Below are 20912 nucleotides of genomic sequence, written 5' to 3' on the forward strand. Positions count from 1 at the left end.
TGGACCAGACTGCTACCGAGTGCGTCGTTCGTGTTCCCAAGAACACGAACAAAAAATATAGTATAATGGCATTTAATGCAGCTGATAAAGTCAACTTTGCTACTTGGAGTCAGGCTCGACTGGAGCGGGACTTGAGCAACAGGAAAATTTACCAAGAGGCAGAGATGACCCAGTCAGGTGCCGGCGCCAAGTTCAGCCGCAAGCTGCGAGACGAGGCTCCGGGGAAGAAGGATGGCGTTGGCCTCCAAGGTTTCCGGGCCGAGGACCAGCCCTGGCTGCTCCATGTCAGCGGCGAATCAAACCGGAGGTTCAAAGGCATAAAGAGGGGAGGCGTGACAGAGAACGCATCCTACTACATTTTCACTCAGTGCCCTGACGGGTCCTTCGAGGCCTTCCCGGTGCACGAATGGTACAATTTCACTCCACTGGCCCCGCACCGCACACCCATTGCTGAGGAGGGTGGGAAGGCCGGGAGGAACAACAAGGTGCAGAACTTCTTGAGCATCGTGCAGCAGCGGAGGCCCAGGGACCAGCACCAGGACCGGGAAGAGGAAGACAAAACGGCCAGAGAGCTGCACGTCCCCCACCTGGAGGGCGACCAGCAGAGGTCATCCGAGGACAGCGTGGCCAGCGGCGAGAGGGGCAGCAGAGCCCCTCAGGCAAAGAAGGTGCCACCCACCAAAGCAGGTGGGAAGAGGAAGAAGAAGGGCTTGGATGATGAGGACTTCCAGGACGGTGAGGATGGGAACTTCGAAGGCCACCAGGTGGACTACATGGTGGACGGCTCCAGCAGCTCCCAGGACGAGCCAGAGGGCAAGCCCAAAGTCATGCAGCAGGAGGACGGGCCCAAGGGTGTTGATCAGCTGAGCGAAAACAGCGAGGAGGAGGAAGGGGCGAAGAAGGCACCCGCCCCGCCGGAGAAGCGCCGGAAAGATAGCAGCAGCAAGGAGTCTGGCCGCTCGGAGGACAGCGACATGGACAGTGAGGCCTCCTCGGCCCTCTTCATGGTGAAGAGGGAGCAGAAGCCCTCAGGCGGCAGCTCAAGGGCCAGCAGCCGCCCAGCCACACCCAGCACCGCCTACACCCTGGGGGCAGCTGCCAACTGGCTGGAGCAAGGGAAGCGTGCAGGGAAGACACCAGCAGCCAAGCGCCTGCGGCTAGACGCCGGGCCCCAGAGCCTGCCTGGGAGGTCAGCCCCACAGCCACCATCCGGCAAGTGGACACCCAGCAGCGGCAACGTGCAAGTGACTGAGGACGCTGTGTGCTGCGACCTCACCCAGAAACCCATGACCACCAAGGACCTGCTCAAGTTCCAGACCAAGAAGATGGGCCTGAGCAGCGAGTAGACAGTGAATGTTCAGGCCCAGAACCTCAAGTGGTTCAACCCTGAGCTCAAGATGATCTTCTCCCTCAAGGAGTGAGGCTTTGTTCTCCAGGGGAAAAAGGGGTGGGGGGTGGGGGGGGTTCGAGCTATGACGTACAATGCCCAGACTGAGGGTACGACTTCTTAACTTAAACTGCTGAGTAGCAGAGCAGTGCAAAAAATTAAAAAATTTAAAAAGATGAGTGAACAAAGGCCATTACTAGAATCTTCAAATGTCAAATGTGGCAATATAAATAAAGAAATACAGGAAATGCTCATCTGGATTGGTAATTAAAGATAAAATTGAAAGTAAAGGGGTACTCACATTTGGATACCAGCTGGACCCCAGAGATTCTGACATGTTTATATAAACCCTAAAACTAAACCTCTTATGCCAAAAATTCTATTTTGAGGAATTTATCAGAAATGGATAAATGCAGAATGTTACCAACAACAATCATAATAACAGCAAATATTTCCACTACACTCATTAGAGCAGTGTTGGGCTGTACCAATGACTTTACATCAGGGATTCTCAAGTGGAAGCAAATTTGTCCTTGGAGGACACCTGGCAAGGTCTGGAGACATTTTTTGTTTGTCACCACTGGTGGGGAAGAGGCCAGGGAGGGTGTTCAACATCCACAATGCACAGGACAGCTCTCAAAAACAAGAGCTGCCTGGCCCAAACGGCAAGAGGGTCACAACTGAGAAACTTGGTTTGCATCTATTCCTTCCCAGCAGTGCTGTGGTATTTGTATTGTCTCCATTTTATAGAAAAATCAAGGTAATTTTCACTGCACTGTTACCCATAATGTTCAAAAAGTAGAAATAAACTAAATACCCCCAAACAGGAAAAATGTTAAATATATTATAACTTAAGAAATACAGCAAATGTGTATGAAATAATACAAAACTAAAAAAAAAGAAATATAATTACAATTATTTTAAAGTATAAATAGACTAGATGGAAAAATAATAAAAGAAGGTTATTACTTTGTAAAGATAATAGGAATAGAAATGTATATTTTTTCTTTTCTAATATTTTTGGATACTATTGTGATTTTGAGAAGGAAAAAAACTCAACATTGGAGATAAGAATATTAGAATTTTCTACTTGGGAGGATGAGGCAGGAGGATCCCTGGAGCCCAGGAGTTTGAGGCTAGCCTGGGCAACACAGTGAGACTCCTATCACTAAAAAAAATTGTTTTCAAACTGGAATTTTTTGAAAGATTGGGATTTTTATAAAATACTATTTAAGGGCACAAGAGTTCATAGAATAAGAAGATAGTTAATATTAAGAAATTGAGAATAAGAATTTCTTTTGTGTGTGTGTATATGTGTGGTTTTTGGCAGGAGCTGGGTTTGAACCCGCCACCTCTGGCATATGGGGCCAGCACCCTACTCCTTTGAGCCACAGGCTCTACCTGAGAATAAGAATTCCATGGGACAGCAGCACGTTGGTGCATTAAACTCTCAAGTCATGACACTTTCAGCATAAGACTATATTACCCAAATTTTATATCTACATCTTTCTATCCATTAGTTATTTCCTGACTCACTATCACCTACAGAGAATAGGCAAAAGAAACCAAATTTCAATTCCACTAAACCTGATTCATTTTAGCTTTATCACATAAAGTATGGCTCTATGTGTAACATAAACTGTTACAGCATTTAAACTATTAAGGTAATTCAAACTGTTGACATAGTTGGTCATATACAAAGTAAACTGGTATTTAAAATGTATTAATAGTCAGAGTAACAGTAGTAGTAGTAGTAACATTATTGCTGTTGGCTATTAGGAGCAATAATTATGGAATGCTTCCTACATGGATTCCTATGTGATCTAATCCCCATAATGTCAGTATGAGGTAGATGTTTTCACTGTCCCCATTTTTCAGCAGAAGTCACAGACAGTTAAAGTTAAGCAGCTTCCCAGATGTGATGGAACTAGGAAATGGAAGAACCTGAATTCTAATCAGGCAGTCTGACTCTGAAGTGCTGGACTCAACACAACTGTCTGAGCACATGTGAGGACCAGATGGGGGTTGGGAAGCAACAGGCTCCTACCTCTTTCCCTCTCTCTACAGCAAGAGCTGAGCCCGGCTTTTGAAATAAGTTTACTAATTTGTCTAAGTAAACTTAAAAATTATTTAACCAACAGGATCTTGTTTTATTTTGTTTTTATTAAATCATAGCTGTGTACATTAATGCAATTGTGGGATACAATGTGCTGGTTTTATATACCATTTGGAATATTTTCATCAAACTGGTTAACAGGAAAACTGCATTTTCTTAGTTATTGTGTTAATACATTTATACTCTACACTTAGTAAATTTAACATGTACCCTTGTAAAATGGACCGTAGTTTTGTGTACCCTCCCTTCCCTCCCCTCCCTCTCCTCTTTTCCCTTCTTCTGGAGCAATAGTTGGGTTATAGCTTTCATATGAAAGGTATAAATTGGTTTTATAGTAGGGCTGAGTACATTGCATACCTTTTCTTCCATTCTTGAGATACTTTGCTAAGAAGTATGTGTTCCAGCTCATCCATGTAAACATAAAGAGGTAAAGTCTCCATCTTTCTTTAAGGCTGCATAATATTCCATGGTGTACATATACCCCAATTTATTGATGCATTCATGGGTCGATGGGCACTTGGGCTTCTTCCATGACTTAGCAATTATGAATTGGGCTGCAATAAACACTCTGGTGCAAATATCTTTGTTATAATGTGATTTTTAGGATCTTGTTTTTTAAATAATTATTTTCCAAATCAATATCAGCAAATGTTTGCCAAGAAAAGCTAAGTGCATCCAAAGGAAGAAAAAGATAAGGTTGCCAGAGTTCCTCCCCAAGAAGTACTGAGCTCAGTGATCCTAACACGGATGGATTTTATCTGATCCTCGTACCCCACTGACTCCTCTGTTCTCTCGGATTTGAGGATTAAAAAAAAAAAATCTTCATCCTGTTAATAGGGAAATGGATACCTCGGAATCAGTAACAGAAGTTTAAACAATTTAAGCATCTGTTCCTAGAACACTGAAGAGGAGTGAATAGGAAGGCTAAATATAAAACATTGTTTGTGGATATTAAATTGTTTGGCTCCTACATGTCTAAGTGTATTCTCACCTACCCAGAACATATATTACAAACTGAAGTCAGTGAAAATAAAAGGCTGTGATCTTCTGAGATCCTTGAAGCACAGATTAACTTAACAAATAACAGGGATCAGGACAACTAATAACATATCATCATAGGGAAATGAGGGGAATTTGGCACAAACCAAAACACAGGCTCTTACCCTTGCTGAGCCATCATCAATGCAATGGCTGTGGGCGGGTGTGAGGAAGTCTAGAAGAACAACTGCTCTCCAAAGCCCACGCCTACACGTTCCCCTAAAGGCCCTGCCTGCCTAGAGGCTGCAGTGTCAGAAAGGAAGATGTCCGGTGAGGCAAAGGGGAGAAAGCTGGAAACCTCCTTTAGGAAAAGAACTTAACATTTCTTCTGACCACACAGTATGTTGTTTCTGAGAAATTCGATGTAAATCTTACCAGCAAAAATGTAACCTTTATGTTAATATATGTGGTGATTTCACTACAAAGAAATCCTAATGTGTTTTGCTAAGCTGTATATTTTAAAATTTATCAGAAATAAATAACTGAAATCAAAGAAGAAATCAGAACTAATAATAACAGCAATATTTAGGAAGCATTTACTAGAGCAGTGCCAACCTGTTTTAACCACTTTCGATCAGGGCTTTCTCAGCTGGAATTAATTTTGTCGCCTAGGACACATTTGCCAATGCCTGGAGACGTTTTCAGGACATTTTAGACATTAACAGGACAGACACATTTACCAGCCAGCACCACTTCTGGTCATTTGGACATCAATCTGATTGGTTGGGACCTGTGCCAACCTGTTAAATAGTCTTCATAGTACATAGGTACCTGAATATACCATAAATTATGAATAATTAAAACAATTGTCATGTCTAACTAAACCTGAGGTGTAAATAATTATTTTCATGTTCATGGAGTAATACAAGCTATAAATGTTAGCCTTTAAAAGTAACCTTCCCCTTTCTAGGTTCCTGAAGGCTGGACATCTAAAAAATGTCCCATAATCTGATTATCACAAGTATTGGCCTATTTGCTTTGCGGGTCTACATGCAACTATGACTGTGTATACAAATTTTGTAAGTTTTGAGTTTTAACTCTCAAAGGATTCAGATTCAAAAATGCTTCAAATTCAAAATTAGGCATATCTTATAAATATTATTGCATTTATAAAATCCACAAATCTTCAACAATAACTCTTAAGGAGGCCTTTGATCAATATTATTAATAATAACATTAATAATAACAATGAACAATAATGTATTGGTTTGTGAATTGTGACAAATGGAGCAGAATAATGTGAGATGTTTAACAACAGGGAAAACTGGGTGCAAGGTTGACCAGAATTCTAGGTGCCATCTATGCAACTTTTCTGCAAATGTAAAACTAATCTAAAATGAAAGTTTATTTTTAAAAAAGGTAAAGTGCAAATAATAAAGATATATTTTCTTGAGCAAGAAAATAAGCACACTAACTTTGATGTATCCATATTAAAATTTTTTTTCTTACTTAGTATATTAGGTTTCCACTTTTGCCTTCATAGAATTAAAAGGGCTAAATTTAATGACAATAACCATGTATAATATAAGGACTGAGAACAAAAACGTCATAAAGAATGAGTAAAGATAAATACATTCAGAAAGGAAATCAGACGATTCCTGCAACAAAGTGTCAAGCAATAATAATAGTAATAATGCAAAGAAAGTAACATTCACATTGTCAGATAGAAGTATGTCTATGATAGAATACTTTGATCAGTTAACTTCTTCATCTTATTTTGTTTTTGCCAAAGTCTCAAAAAATAGACAACTAATATTTATAAATCAAAGTAAGAGATAATTTCCAAAAAACAGATCATGCCAAATCTTATAGATAATAGAAAAAGAAATACTTCAAAATCATTCTGCTTAATCTAGATCCACCTGATATTAAAATTGGAGAAAATATATTATTATAAAGGGGAAATTACAAACATATTTCACTTATAAATGAGGATGCAATATGATAAACAACATGTTGAATTAAAAATTAATGTTTAAAAAAATAAAAATTAATATTAAATATAATTTATAAAAGAATTAGTCACTATTTTCTTTCCTTTTTTTTTTTTCCTTGCCCACACCCCCTCCCTCCTTCTCTGTCTGGTCTCCCCTTTCCCCATGTCATTAATTATTATTAATAGTCTTTATATCAAAGTTGAATACATAGGATTCTTCTCCATTCCTGTGATGCCTCACTAAGAGTAATGTGTTCCACCTCCATCCAGGTTAGTACAAATGCTGTAAAATCTCCATTATTTTTGATGGCTGAATAATATTCCATGGTATACATATACCACAGCTTGCCAATCCATTGCTGGGTTGAAGCACATTTAGGCTGTTTCCACGTTTTAGTGACTGTTAATTGGGCTACAATAAACAGGCTAGTACAATTGTCTTTATAATAAAAGGGTTTTTTTTCCTTCTGGATGGACGAGAAATTAAAAAGGATATCCATATTAAATTTTCAGTTTTGCATACTATCAATTTACAAAACAAAAAAGAAAAATGGCCAAGAATCATTCAAGTGGGGCTGGGCGGTGGCTCACGCCTGTAATCCCAGCTCTCTGGGAGGCCAAGGTGGGTGGACTGCCTGAGCTGAGGAGTTTAAGACCAGCCTGAGCAAATATGAGACACCCCCCACCCCGCCATCTCTTAAAAAAAAAAATAGCCAGGTGTTATAGCTGCCATAGCACTCTACCAAGGGTGACAAAGTAAGACTCTGTCTCAAAAAAATAAATAAATAAAAAATCATTCAGGTAGCTTTTGACCATGATAACAGATTCCATAGACACACCTGCTTTCCACACATTCTTAATTAGAATTCTATCGCATTCACTGACCACCGCCCCCCCCAATTTTTTTTCAATAACTAAAACATGCCAGGAGCTGGAGATAAGTCTGAAGATTCAAAGATAAGTAAGAACAGATAGATCTTATCTTCAAGCTCATAGTCTAAGTCAGAGGTTCTCAAACATACATAATGACCTCCAGGATAGATTATTAAAATGTAGATTCCCACCCCCCCCCACCCCTTACAGTAATAAACCACACTCGCAAAACCATTGATCAATAACATATCACATGTTTTGTGACAGAGGAACATATCTCAGAATCTTTGAACGTGATTCTGGCAGGGAAGCTGTGGGAGCAGGAAAGAGGCGTTCCCAGTCCAAACTTGGAGATCAGGAAAAAATTCCCAGGAAAAGTGTCCTTAAATGACCACAAGCGTGAATTGTCAATAACCTAATAACCATGAGGACACACCCTGCTTCCGGAGAACTGCTGGGTACCAAGAACAGTCACTGTGCCTCTGAAAGTCACTGAACACCAGCTCCAAAGTACCAGCCCACGTGTCGGCACAGATAAGCCTAACTCAGACCCTTTTATTTGGGTCTGACAAAATATAAAAACAGAATTCTAGACCTTGACTGGATGCTGCAGCCTCAAAATCCAAGCTTCCAAGCTTGAGCAGCCACTTCAGAGGAACAGTCTTTTCATATGCTAATTATTTTTCCAAATAGTGCCCCACTGACCCTGGTGGCTCAACCTTGAGATTTTTTTTTTTTTTTTTGCGCTCCTTTTTATTTTATTCATCTCCTCTGCTATCCGCCCATCAGCCGGCATATCTCATTATTGTCAGGGTGTCAAACTGCAGCAACATTCACACCTACTACTACCTTTCTAATTTAGCGCTTTAGATCTAGAAGCTGATTCCCAAGCAGGAAATAAGAAAACAGTGCCCCAGTGCATGGTGAGTCTGGGCTGGCTAGTGAGTACAACTGTTAACACTTAAAATATCCCCCAGCTGGGCGCAGCTCTCACACCTGTAATCCCAGCACTCTGGGAGGACGTGGCAGGTGGATTGCCTGAGCAAGAGCGAGACCCCATGTCTATTAAAAATAGAAAGAAATTGGCCAAGAGTTGTGGCATGCACCTGTAGTCCCAACTACTCAGGAGACTGAGGTAAGAGAATCCCTTCAGCCCAAGAGTTTGAGGTTGCTGTGAGCTGTGACGCCACAGCACTCTACCTAGGGCAACGTAGTGAGGCTGTCTCAGAAAATAATAATGGTAATAATAAAACATCCCAAACCCCAACACTTGCACCAACTACCACAGAAGCCAGCAAACAACAGATGCTCAATAAATGTTCACTGAGTCATTTATTTTTGGCTCCTCGCTCCTGTTTTTTTGTCTTTTTTTTTTTAACTTTTAATTCTTAACCAGGTACAGCATGGTGGAAGTTGATAGAAAACTGAGCACTACTCAAGAAACACAAATAGATGAGAAAATTTAGAGAATTACAGGCAATCAATGCTTATGGTCTTCCTCATACACACCCGATGTGGTAACAATAATTTATCATAAAACACCAGGCAAACACTATTTACTGAATAGCTTCCAAATTGTGGAAAATAAATGTCCATTCTTCATTTCAGTCTTAGATTTGCCTTCAACCTCTTTTATTTTATTTGGATTTTACAACTCGGAAATTGTACAACCTAAGGCCTGGCAGCAAATTCAGTGAATACACAGAATGCACTCTCAAGGACTTTTTTAAAAATAGTGCACCCTGGGTCACAAAATAAGTTCTCATTATAAAATATAAGATTCTCCTTGCAACACCAGGAGAAACAGATAGGAAGGTGAATAGCTCAGAAGGGTCCAGTAGGACAAGAAAGGGGAAATGAGAACTATTTCCTCAACCCACTTGCAAAATATCCCCCACCTCCCAGTTTAAAATCTACCCCTATGAAATATATCATCCCTTTTTAATGCATGTGGGCAAAGATAGAATGTAATAATTTTCTTCAAAGTTCACATGGGCAAAGATAAAATGCAGTAATTCATTTCACTTTGAGATGTTTTTCTCCTCTATTTCCAGAAGTCCCTAAAGCCACTGTCACAAAAATAAAAGAACTCTCCTTTTCCTGTTGTAACACTTGTTAATGTCGGATAATAAATATTTATTAACACTAACTGACAGCTCTCAGAAGATTGGCAGATGCCAGATTGCATGGTAGGTTAGAGTTATTTTGGGAGAAAAGTGAATCTGGCGGGGGAATAAATTTCTCCTGCCAAACACAATCCAGGAGCTACTAAACCAGAAAGGGAGTGATGGCCACGGAGCCCAAGCAGAAGCGAAAGGCCCAGAACCCAGGAGTCAACAAGAAAATAGGCCAGGTCAAAAGCCAGGAGACTCATTCTGGCAGCAGGTTTCCTGCAAGAGGTTGGCTGGGCCAGGAGAAAAGGGTCAGTGATGGTGTGATAGGGGGAGCTGCTTCTCAAAGGGCCAAAGGGATCGCTCAGTGACCTGGGAGAATCTGTGCAAGCTGCCCATTTTACAAGTGCCATATCCCCCCATCTCTCCAACAATCTGGATCAGCGGCATTCAGCTGAAATCTATCATGCTCTCTGACTACTATGACACTTTTCCTCTATTTGGAGAAATAACCCTTTGCAGACTAAATAAAGCTTTTTATATAACGCACCAAAGGCAAATAGGTCGAACAGCACAGACTCATAGGGGAGGCAGCATGTGCCTGTTAGCTTTGCTTGCCTTGCTTGCTTGCAAATAATAAAAACCTTTCTGAACAAATGATAGTGAACTCTGAAACCAGCAAAACATTTTGGGCACCCTGCCACATAGATATCCTCCAAGCAACTGCAGGCTATTTGCTGTCCCATATAGCTCTCTCTTTCCTGCCATGTTCTGGATCTGTGGTTAAATGAGCCCAGCACAAACGTATAACCTCGATGCCTTAATGTGAAAAATCACTACCAAACCCTAGATTAAAGGCTGAGGAGAAACTGATGACTCTTTAATATGATGGTGCATATGGAACGTCATTGAAACTAACATCTTATCTTCATTTAGCATCTAAATGTCTTTTTTCCTGTATTAACCTAAAGTTTCTACTAACACAAACAGCCACCATTTATTACAATCCTCCCCACAATTTGCCAAGTTAGATGCAAGGAATCTTGCAAACGCCTTTAAATATTTACAACACCCCCATTATCTCCACTGGCAACAGAGGAAACTGAGGCTTAGAAGAAAGCATAGTTGGGATTTCATTTTAAGCTCAACTCCACAGCTTTTTTCTGCTAACTCTAATATGGTCTATAAAATATATGGAAAACGGGATTTCCTATAAATAAATCTGAGATTTTACCATCCATCTGAAAATAATTTATCAGTACGTGAAAAATGTAATGAAATAGTGAGGGCACCTAACTAATAACTAGTTTCAGCTCAGTTTGGGATGACGATGGTTTCCACACCAGCCAAAGAAAAAGGAAATACAGAAATTCAGTCCAAGGACTGAAACCTCTGGCCCAGGGATCTGGAAGTAACGTCTATCTTCTAAGGTAGTGGTTAGCCTTCTTACAGCTCAAAAGATATTCAAAGAAGCCATTCAAAATATGCCATTTCGCAGGAATTTCCTTTGTAATCATTAAGAGTTTAAAAGTCAGGAATCAACCATAAGAAAATGGGCAATGTATGAAAAGGCAATTCACTGAAGAGTTAATCCCAACGGTCACCAAACACAGTAAGAAAAGTTCAATTCCTCAAGAAAGAAATCCAAGTTCAAACATTTATATACTACTCTTAATCTCTCCATCCTTTGTGGATGGTAATTTAACAGTAAAAGCATATTTGTCCCAGCAATTACTCAAGTGAGCTAAGATATGTGCACACAGGTACTCTTGAATAATTTTTTAAGTGAGATGCCACTGATACAGAATGGCTTCAACGTGGCTTCAGAAAAGTAAAAATAAAGGTGTACATTTGTATCTTCATAGAAAAAAGTGTAGCAGGACAAATGACGTTCTTAATATTGGTTATGGAGGGTGGATGGGGGGAGGAGGGTGATTGGTGGGGTAACCTCTAGGGTACAAATGAATCTTTCTAAAAGCAGAGTATGAATGTCTTAACTCAATAACTAAGAAAACGACATGAAGGCCACGTTAACCAGTTTGATGAGAGTATTTCAAAATGTATATGAAAACACCACACTGTACCCTGTGATTGCATTAATGTACACAGCTATGATTTAATAAAAAATAAATAAATAAATAAAAATATTGGTTATGGAGAGAGAAGAGGGAAAGAGAAATTTTGATGATGTATAATTTTCATTTGTGTGCAATTTTTTTTAGGAAGGAATCTTATTACTTAAGGTATTTTTAAAGACACTTTAAAAATACATGACAAAAAATGAGCCTTGGGGTCAAAAATTTCTTATCATAAAATGCTCTTTTTACTTGAGAGCAGCTCTTCAGAGGACCACATGGATTCCTGCCCAGCTTGCAACCCAAGTTGCAATACCCTAGGTGGAGACAGAAAGTTTGGCCTATGTTCCTTTAGTGCTAGAGTAAAATTTCACTTCAGCACAATGGTAGAACTCGGCTATGACTCATCTTCCTCTGCCAAACAATGAAAGTTCTAGTTCAGTGGGAAAAAACTACTTGACTTGCCAGTTCACTGAACTGTTCAAATTAAGGTCAAAATATTGGGACAGGAGCAAGGGAGTCGCTGTGCCCAGATCCTATCTAATTCCCACACTAGCCCCCTCAATGGCCCTCCAACAAGTTCAGGATTTAGGAACAGTTAGAATAGGAAGCAGCTGGTGCCCTCTGAGTCGAGGTCAAAGAACCCAAGTGAAAACATGAAACAGATCCAAGACCAGTTTCATGAGCTCGCCTTTCAAGTAATGCCAAGAAAAAACACACTAGAAAGACTACAGCATGTACAGCCATATACCATAATGAATAGGATGTTTGATTTCCTAGTCCCAGACTTGAAATACCAGGCAAAGCCCATTATCAACTGGATAGATTTTTATAACTTTTACAGAACTTATTATTCCCTTTATTTACCTGAAACTATTACAATAGCTTGCAAAGTACTTTAAAATGTGTTACATCATGAATCCTGACTATAAACCCCCTGGGGGATTCTACAAGTGGGGAGACCCCATCTCAGAGGTTCATGGTCGTTGGCGGGGGTAACAAACCCAGGTCTTGAGGGCCAAACCCTATCCTTTGAAGAACTGCTTAGTACCATGTTAATCACATTTCTCACCCTCCCCAATTCTTTTGTTTCAAACAACTCATTCTCTCTACCTTTTTCTCCCAACTTAACAATTCTAATTCTTGTGCCTCTGCAAATTATATTTACCTGGGCTTTCTAACCAAGTCATTTTCTCTACAAACATGAAGATCAGCACAATATGCACAAGTCCTAACAAATTTTCCAGACAGACCTCACTACCCTTATCACTCCAAATTCTGTGCTCCTTTATCTGGATACAGTTGATCAGTGGCTCAGGTGGTCCCTAATGTATGACAAAGACAAACACACCCCTTCCAGCCACCACCAGACTTTGTATTAACCCTCACACTGCCCCTTCCAGGCGCTGGCCTGTGTAGAGGAAGAATTGTGTACGTCCCCACACCTTCCCCAGAGCAAGGCATTTACTACGTAGGTAGCTAATAAATGATGACCAAATAGAGAAAAGAATAAAAAATTACAGAAGCCCTCAGCACCCCAGAGGTCATAAACCTGCAGGAGTTCCAAGAACTGAAATGAGCTTTGTAAGAATGAGCCTTGAGTCTGGACGCAGTGGGTCACGCTAGTCATCCTAGCACTCTGGGAGGCCAAGGCGGGTAGATCACCTGAGATCAGGAGTTCAAGACCAGCCTGAGCAAAGTGAGACTCCGTCTCTACTAAAAACAGAAAACATAGCCGGGCGTTGTGGTGGGTGCCTATAGTCCCAGCTATTTGGGAGGCTGAAGCAAGAGGATCACGTGAGCCCCAGAGTTTGAGGTTGCTGTGAGCTATGACACCACAGCACTCTACCCATGGCAACAGAGTGAGACTCTGTCTCACAAAAGAGAGAGAGAAAGAAAGGAAGGGAGGCCAAGGAAAGGAAAGGAAGGAAAGAGCCATGCATGAATCAGGAGTCCGAAGGGCCTCCTAGTAGTATCTCCAACTGGCTCCACCCCACATTCACACTTGCCCAGCCCCTGATGAAATTCTTATTGCCAAAGTTCTCAACCTGCCTTGCCTCATAAAGACACCACCAGCCAGGAGCCCTGTCTCCACATTCACCCAGAGTAGCTGCCTATTCCCTGTGACCTCTTCCTGGACGTGTCTTTTCAGACACGGCCAATGCTCCGGCTAACATACCACACTCCCCTGCATCAGCCCAGACAGAAACTGACCCTCTGTGCAATCTCCTCTCAGCTTCCTGTTGCTCACAATTCACTCATTCATCACCCCACGGGCAGATACTGAGGCACTCCTGCGTGCCATGCCGGCAGTCAGGTGCTAGGGGACAGAGGTTATAGAGCTTCCTCTTCTTGGGGAATGACAACATTCCCCTGTCTCCCTGCCCGGTGGCTCCACATGGGACACCCTTGGAGAGCTTTCAAAAAGCCACAGAGTCTAGCTTGGCACCTGTGGCTCAAGCAGCTAAGGCGCCAGCCACATACACCTAAGGTGGCGGGTTCGAATCCAGCCCACCCGCCAAACAACAATAATGGCTGCAACCAAAAAAAAAGCCACAGAGTCAGAGCTTAATCCAATTAAATCAGGGTCTCTGGCTCTGGGGGTCCAGCACCTGGGTGACTGTAACGGGAGCCCAGGCTGTGAGTCTTTCAACCTGTCCATCTAAAGGGGAAGCGGCTGACACAGAGTCCTGCCAGCAGCAGGAAAGCAGGAAGGATGGTAAGATAAGCAGGGCCTCCCAGAAGCGGTTTCCTGAGACAGGTAACTTCCAGACATAAATCATCCAGGCATTAATAGATGCCTCAGTGTCCTGTAAGGCCTCCAAATAATTTGTTTCATATTTTCAAGCCTTTAAAAAAAAAAAAAAAAAACCTTCATCTCTCTCACTTATTGTTAACATTCAGTGAAAATGTTAGGGGTTTTTTTTTTTTGTCTGTTTGTTTGCTTTTGAGATAAAGTCTCACTTTGTCACCCAGCTATAGTCCAGCAGCTTCATCCTAGCTCACTGCAACCTCAAACTCTGAGTTCAAGTGATCCTCCTGCCTCAGCCTCCCAATTAGCCAGGACAACAGCCAGCCACCATCACTCCCAGCTAATTTTTTTCTATTTTTTCTAGAGAAGGGGTCTTGCTCTTGCTCAGGCTGGCCTTGAACTCCTGGCCTCACACAATCCTCATGCCTCAGCCTCCCAGGGTGCCAGGATAACAGCTATGAAACACTGTTCCAGGCCTGTGAGCCTACAGGTTAAGGCCTGGCTAAGTTTTTTTTTTTTTAATATTATTTCTACAGATAGGGTCTTTCTCTTAGGCTGGTCTCGAACTCCTGAGCTCAATCCAATCCTCCCGCCTCAGCCTCTCAAAGTGCCAGAATTACAGGTATGAGCCACCATACCCAGCCAAAAATGTTATTTTAAACATTAATTTTAACATCTTTATTTCCAACAAGATCACTAAAGAGGTCTACACTACAGATGCACAAAGAAATCCAAGTTGGGTAACAACCAATGAGAAACAAGAACAGAGCCCAGGCCCTTGTGGAATTTGAAATCATGTACCCATTGATTATTTTTATTATTATTAAAATAACATGCTCTGAAATACATGTTATTAAAAACAAATGTTTTCTATTACATTATAGCCTTTTGACTGGTCATAGGGCAAGAAAGTGTGCTATCTAAATAAACCAGAACTCAACCAGGACAGCCTTTAAATGTACTTAACGCTGTAAGCTACTCATTTAAAAGCCTGCCTACTATTTAAAGGGCTGTTTGTATTTTTCTTCTAATTGTCTTCTGATTTCAACCTCTATAGTTACCCCAGAGTCTTTGCAGCAAGACAGACAAAGACCAGCAAACCACAGACACTATTAATGCCAGGGAAAGAAAGAGAATTAAGTGAGAGTCCAAAGAAATCTTTGAAGGGCACGTGCTGCTCCCATGCACGGACTTGTAATTCAGGTCCCTGAGAGGTATTTTGATTTTGTGTTGGAACTTCATGGGTTTTTAGAGAGAAAATAGCCAAACAAGAGAAGCTTCGCACACCGATCTCCCATGACGCTTGTCCAAGAAACCAAATTTACTGAAGACACGGGCTGCTCCAAACACTGCTGTTTAAATTTGCTCCACAGAGAATGATGCTCATAGACTTAACACGCAGTCACTGGGGTTACAGAGGAAAATGCGAAGGAGGGTAATTCCAATACAGAAAAAAGAAAAACAATTTTTAAAAACCTCTTACCAGCCTCCAAGTTTTTGAGTAACAACATTCATGCACCATACGATGGTTAAAGAAAACACATCCTTTTAGGGTTTTCCTCATAGGAAAGGTCACAATCTGTACACACATCCATGCAGGAAACAAGATAGGGACGTCTAAACCATTCCCAGCAACTAAGTCGCCCTGGAAATAAACTCCAGGGAGAGAAAAGCCACGACACCGTCCCTGTGTGAAGTTCTGTCTGTACTTCTCAGGGACTAGCCTGCATGAAAACAAAAACCCCATCATTTACACTGTCCCCCAGAGCAGAAATGCTTGATTCTCCCCTCTGAGTTCTCAATTTTTCAAAAAGTAAAACGCCTGTCTGGCCAGCAGAGTACATCAAACGCAGAACGGGGTGGGCCCTAACAGTATTCGGCACCATAGAAAAAAGTTTTCCTTATACGACAGGTAAACGCGCAACACCACACAAAGTGAACCACTTTGAAAATACAGGCAGATAAAGCGAAACCTGCTGGTCCCCACAAACGGAAGGTCCCCCTACTGCTTTTAAAGAAGCCAGTAACTCGGGGCAAGTGGCCCGGAGCGGACGGTGTTGGTCTCCACTCCTCGGAGTCCACCACGGGAGTGACGGGGGGAAGGACGGGCCCTCTGCCTGAGCACCAGCCCGGCCTGCCGGGGCAGCTTGGTGGCTGACTGAGAAAGCCCTGCCTTCCTTCCCTGGCGTCTGCCCTCTTTTCAAACCCTCCCTGGCTGGAAGGCAGGCAAACTGACACGCTTACCTGGTGACCGCCGGCAAGCCTGGAGAGGCGCGCGCCCTGCCAAATCAAATCTGCACTTTCTCCAGCGAAACGTGGTGGCTGCCGGGCCGCTCATCACCTACATCTGCTCAGATAACGAGGAAAAGGATGCGGAGGAAGCGGACAACAAAAGCCGCCTGCGAACTGCACACTGGGATGTCCTGTTTTTTTGAGAGGCTTTTATTTTTCCCACGAAAGGATCTGACAAAACCTAACCCAACCTCCTCTGAGCACCAGACAGGAAGTTACACTTTGCAGTCAGTGAGAACTCCTTGGGTAGTTTTTTTGGTGATCCGTTTTGATTTGGGGTTTTTTTTTTTGTTGTTTTTTTAAAATTGTCACAACTAAGGGCCTCTGACTGTCCCAGATCTATTACAGAGAGAGTATTACTTTGCTTCCTGTTTTGACAGCGTGGGAGGGTAAGGACCCACTCCACCCACCCCCTACCCACTAGGGTATAAATAAGGCGTGTGCCCTGAGCATACAACCGCCTGAAGAATTTGGTTACGTATTAACTATACTTCAAAGAAGAAGCTGGGCCTACTTCACCTTAGCATCTATCTATCTGCCTATCTATCTATATAAAACTTGAACAAATAAAACTCAAAAGGATTTTTGCTTAAACCCTTAGAAATTGCTGTTATGGGGGAAATAAGCTTAACCACACAAAAGCATAAGAGGTGACAATTCGACTCATATTTTCCAGCCTATTCTATTTCTGGGTATCTGTCTGGCCCTCTTGCTATCTTTTCTTTTGCAGTTTTTGGCTGGGGCTGGGTTTGAACCCACCACCTCCGGCATATGAGGGCAGCACCCTACTCCTTTGAGCCACAGGCGCTGCCCCTCTTGCTATCATGTATGCACATGCTATCCACAGGTATGCAAAAAAGAAAGAAAAGCATCACTCAAGGTATTTCAACTACTTTCTCAGTCCTTCTTTAATCCTTCTTCTCTCTTGCTTTGAAATAGAAAACTGTCTACTGTTACCAAAGGTTTTCATCACATATGTATTTTTATCAGAATACACACTAATTTGAATTAAATTCAAAAGGCATCCCTCTTCCTGGAGGTAAAGAAAAAAGAAATAATACTTGTCCCACTCTCCTCTTTATCTGTATATTTTCCATAGACAAGAAGCTGTGCGATGCTAGGTAAATATTTGCTCTAAGCCTCAATTTCCAAATCTGTAAAATGGGAGAAAGGACCTCATCTATCTCCTAGGAGTGTTGTGAGGAAAGACACGGTGAAAAGGACAGTGATACAGAGAATATACATCATCAAAACCCAATTATTTTTTTGGTAGAAAAATTTATTGATATGTAATTCATATAATATACAAGTTAACACATTTATAGCACATAATTCAATGATTTTTAGTGTATTCACAGAGTTGTACAACCATCATTACAATCCATTCTAGAACATTTCATCATCCCCCAGAAGCAGTCACTCTCTCCCTAGTCTGAGAAAACCACTAAGGTCTGCTTCTGGGCTCAGCGCCCATCGCTCAGTGGGTAGGGCGCCAGCCACATAACACTGGGGCTGGTGAGTTCGAACCCGGCCCAGGCCAGCTAAACAACAATGACAACTATAACAAAATAGCCAGGCATTGTGACAGGCGCCTGTAGTCCCAGCTACTTGGGAGGCTGAGGCAAGAGAATTGCTTAAGTCTGAGAGTTTGAGGTTGCTGTGACCTGTAATGCACGGTACTTCACTGAGGGTGACATAGTGAAACTCTGTCTCAAAATAAATAAATAAATAAATAAATAAATAAAATCTGCTTCTGGTCTCCATAGATCGGCCTATTGTGGGCATTTCCCGTAAGTAAAATCACACAGTACATAGTCTTTGTGACCAGCTTCTTTTAACTTACTTAGTATAATATGTTCAAGATTCATTAGGTTACAACACGTATATAGTTATTTCATTCTTTTTATGACTGAATAATATTCCATTCTATGGAATAACCATATTCTACCTATTCATTCATCAGTTCCTGGACATTTGGGTTGTTTTCCACTTCTAACTAATACCCATAATTCTGCTGTGAGCATTTGTGCATAAGTTTTTTATAGGAATGTAATTTTCACTTCTTTTGGATAATATCTCCAGGAGTAGAACTGCCAGGTCACATGGCAACTTTGCGCTTAAACTTTTGAAGAGCTTCCAGGCAGCCTTCCCAAATAGCTGCACCATTTTACATTTCCACCAGAAGTGTATGAGGCTTCCAATTTCTCCATCTCCTTGCCAACACTTGTTATTACCTCTTTTTTATTACAAGCATTTTAGTGGGTATAAAGCAACATCTCACTGCAGTTTGATCTGCAGTTCCTTGATGACTATCAAAACCCAGTTTTTATTAGTAGCCCCAAAATGTCTCCATCCCCATAGGCAGGGCTAAACATCTGAAATACAGAACAAGCCAGCGAGGCATGGGCACCTTTATAAGCAGAAGGGTTACTGGCTGTGATGCTGAAGTAAGATCCTAAAGCAGTGGCTCTCAACCTTCCTAATGCAGCGACCCTTTAATACAGTTCTCCTCATAGTGTGGTGACCCCCAACCATAAAATTATTTTCATTGCTACTTCAGAACTGTAATTTTGCTACTGTTATGAATCCTAATGTATGATATGCAGGATGTATTTTCATCGTTACAAAGGGATCGTGACTCACAGGCTGAGAACCACTGTCCTAAAGGTATCCACCTTGGATGGTGGCTATTTTCCAAGAGGCATCAAAGAATTCCAGCATCTTTACTGGTAGACTTATATGAGTTCCCATCAGCTAAACTTTTTGGCCTCAAATTACTATCTCTAGTAAGAGAGTAGTAAAGTCTTTGGGCTTTTCTTCATCTGCCAAAAGGTTGCTTCTAAAAACTTGCAAGAAAATGAAATTATAAATGTAAATACAACATTTTAATCTTTACAAATTGGTTCCACTTGTCTTTAGGTATGTGTCTTTTGGGGAGTGGGGGGAGGCACAGTCTCTCTTGCCCTGGTAGAGTTCTGTGGCATCACAGCTCATAGCAACCTCAAACTCTTCGGCTCAAGCAATTCTCTTGCCTCAGCCTCCCAAGTAGCTGGGTCTATAGGTGTCCACCACAATGCCAGCTGGTTTTTCTATTTTTAGTAGAGATGGGGTCTCACTCTTGCTCAGGGTGGTCTTGAACTCCAGAGCTCAGGTGATCCACACACCTTGGCCTCCCAGAGTGCTAGAATTACAGGTGTGAGCCATAGTGCCCGGCCTATGTATATGTCTTCTTAAACAGAAACAGACACAATTAAATCAGCCTTTTGTAAGCAAATTGCTATAATTACTTAAAGAAATACATTTTAGACCAGACATGATTTAAGATTAAGAATCTCAAATTTGGGCTCGGCACCTGTGGCTCAAGTGGCTAAGGCGCCAGCCACATACACCTAAGGTGGTGGGTTCAAATCCAGCCCAGGCCTGCAAAACAACAATGATGGCTGCAATAAAAAAAAATAGCCAGGCTTTGTGGCGGGCATCTGTGGTCCCAGCTACTTGGGAGGCTGAGGCAGGAGACTCACTTGAGCCCAGGAGTTGGAGGTTGCTGTAAGTTGTGATGCCATGGCACTCTACACAGGGGGACAGCTTGAGGCTCTGTCTCAAAAAAAAGAATCTCACATTTGGGGGCCAGGTGCAGTGGCTCATGCCTGTAATCCTAACACTCTGGGAAACCAAAGCAAGTAGAACCCTTGAGCTCAGGAGTTGGAGACCACCCTAAGCCAAGAGTGAGACCCTTTCTCTACTAAAAAAAATAGGAAAAAAACTAGCCAGGCATCTTGACAGCGCCTATAGTATAGTTACTCCAAAGGCTGAGGCATGAGGATCTCCTGAGCCCAAGAGATAGAGGTTGCTGTGAGCTATGACTATACCACAGCATTCTACCCAGGGCAAAAGAGTGAGGCTCTATCTCAAGGGAAAAAAAGGATCTCGAATTTTGAAGGTAATCAACAAGAAGGGCAAGTGAGGGATCTGGAATGAGCGATAATTTCTCCTTCCCTCTCAAAGGTGTGGTATTACGAGAAAAACAGTAATTATTCCCCCCGAAAAATCTAAATCAAAGGGATCAACCCTTTTTGCAGACCTTACCATGTTTGAACAAATTCAGGTACCATGATGTTAATTACCTCTTTTCTAAAACATCCTATTTTAGGATTTAATTTTTTGATTCCCTCAAAGAATTAAACAGAGTAAAATCTATAGAAAGCACAACAAAGAAAATACCAAAAGGCTATTGACATAAAAAAAATAAAAACTTTTTTCTTTACTTTTCAACGTAAGGCCTCGGGCCTTGCAACATGTATTAATGATATGATTTCATCCATCTGCCAAAAA

At 41.7% G+C, this 20912-nt stretch overlaps 1 protein-coding gene and 1 pseudogene across 1 annotated transcript in view; one reads left to right on the top strand and one right to left on the bottom strand.

Moving 5' to 3' along the window:
* UTRN (utrophin) overlaps nt 1-20912 on the bottom strand; it is a 513062-nt gene that overhangs the window by 434563 nt on the left and 57587 nt on the right. The gene's annotated exons all lie outside the window — the stretch shown is intronic.
* On the top strand, nt 66-1346 carry LOC105887033 (annotated as a pseudogene).

This window comes from Otolemur garnettii, unplaced genomic scaffold (genome assembly GCF_000181295.1).
Source record: "Otolemur garnettii isolate 467f Iridium unplaced genomic scaffold, OtoGar3 scaffold00042, whole genome shotgun sequence".
Taxonomy (NCBI): domain Eukaryota; kingdom Metazoa; phylum Chordata; class Mammalia; order Primates; family Galagidae; genus Otolemur; species Otolemur garnettii.